Source organism: Lactuca sativa, chromosome 7 (assembly GCF_002870075.4).
Source record: "Lactuca sativa cultivar Salinas chromosome 7, Lsat_Salinas_v11, whole genome shotgun sequence".
NCBI classification, from domain to species: Eukaryota; Viridiplantae; Streptophyta; class Magnoliopsida; order Asterales; family Asteraceae; genus Lactuca; species Lactuca sativa.
Window position 1 is genome coordinate 81,682,463 of NC_056629.2, and position 2,136 is coordinate 81,684,598.

A 2,136-nucleotide genomic window follows, 5' to 3' on the forward strand; every position below is an offset into this window, starting at 1 on the left:
GTACATTGGACCCTTCAAAATCATTTCGAGAGTTGGTCCAGTGGCCTACAAACTCCAACTTCCAATCGAGCTTAACAAAGTACATCCAGTATTCCACGTATCGAACCTGAAAAAGTGTTTGTCCGACGAAACACTTGTAATTCCACTCAATGAAATCGAGCTAAACGAAAATCTTAACTTTGTGGAAGAACCCGTCGAGATCATGGATAGGGAAGTTAAACGAACTAAGCAGAGTCGCATTCCAATAGTAAAAGTTCGATGGAATGCTAAGAGAGGACCCGAATTCGCATGGGAACGGGAAGACCAAATGCAACAGAAGTATCCGCACCTCTTCCTCAGTCGCTAAGACTTCTATTTTGTATTAAAATTTTGGGACGAAATTCCCTCTAACGGGGGGATGATGTAACAACCCGATATTTCAACTCTTTGTATTGACCTAAAAAGTCAAGTATTGTAACCATCTTGGGGTAATAAAATTTACTTTGGGAATAAAATGCCCCAAAAAGTATCTATTTAAATTCCTATTATGTGTAATATCATTAAACCGGGATCATACTTAAAGAGAATGCTCAAATCCGACTTCGTATATTGAAGTTATGATTTTTCCAAGTTCAACTTAGCAACAGACAGCTAAAAACTCGAATCGGAGATCGAGTGACTTTTGGCCGGAATGACCTAAACGAGAATCGAAGGTCTCGACAATGGTATTTCAGCGGTGAAAAGTCTGGCAAAAACCGACATCAGATAAAGAAGTTATGAATTTTTTTAAAGAAATTCCTTAATCACGATTAGTTATAAAATAAATAATAAAAATAATTTCGGAATTTGCCAACGGAGTCTAAACGAAAGTTGTAGAGCGTAGTCTCACCTACGCGTGGATATAAAGACCATCGAAAACGGAGTTCGTATGAAGATGATATGAATTTTTGAAGTTTATTAAATAAATTATATATTTATTTAATTCAAAATTCAAGCCTTATCCGAAGAGGAGTCACCGTCCTCATCCGAGGTACGCGCTGCGTACCCCTGTACGCCCTGCGTACCCGAGAGACTTGGCCTCTGATCGTCCACGTCGCCCTATCCGAGGCTTCCGACCCGTCCGACCCGTCCGTCCGACCGACCCGTCCGACTGATCCGTCCCATCCGAAGCTGAGGCAGTCGAGGCTTCAGTCATGCATGACGTACGCGTACACGCTGCGTACGAGCGTACGTCCTGCGTACGAGGCTTCTCAGACCCTCCTATAAATAGCATGCGAGGGCTTCCGAGAAAAATACTCATTTCTCTCCTTTCTCTCACAATCTTGCCTCGTTTTCCGTGCCCGTTCAAACCCGAAGCTCTGGTCTTTTTGCTCAAGTCCCGAGGGTCGATTTTACTCCCGAGAATCCCGAGAAAAGTCCGTTTCCCGAGGCGAAACTCTGTCCGGTTTTCCATCTCGCTATCTTCAAACTATCAAGTGAGTTCATATCCTCTTCGAACACTCTTTAAATACATTTTAAATGCTTTTATACTCTTTTAGGGGAGGAATACAAGTAAACATACCGTTATTATCGTGTATTTCGTAAAAATCTCATTTACTCGTTTCTATCAAATGAATCCCTTGTGATTTAGTTCTATTATGCGAAAACTCTTGTTATACTTTGCATGCAATAGATTTATACAAAGTATTTAGTAACACCAAAGTATCTTTCGTTGTTAAACCGTTTCATATATTCTAAAAACTTGTGATTTATGTTGGTCAAACATTGTGAAAAAGGATAAACTTTGCATACAAAACTATCACTTTAATACAGACTTAGTTGAGAATCCATGAGACGTGTATATCTTCAAACACTGCCTTTTAGATAAAAGGTATCGCTACAAGTCCTATCTATAACCAGAGTCTCCCGTTCGGAGAACGTGTCAAATGTGTATAGATTTATACGGGAAGTCATGATCCCGCACCCTGACTGTTAGCTATAGTCCGTCTTTTGGGGTGACAGTTTGTCATAACGCTACGACGCCTGAAGAACGTCGCTACAGGCATATTATGTTCAGTATGGTTATAAAACTCATCGGATATACAACTACTATAGTACTTTTGAATAATGAATAAGTAGTTACTACGGTTATTCATTATCTAACAAACTGAAAACTTC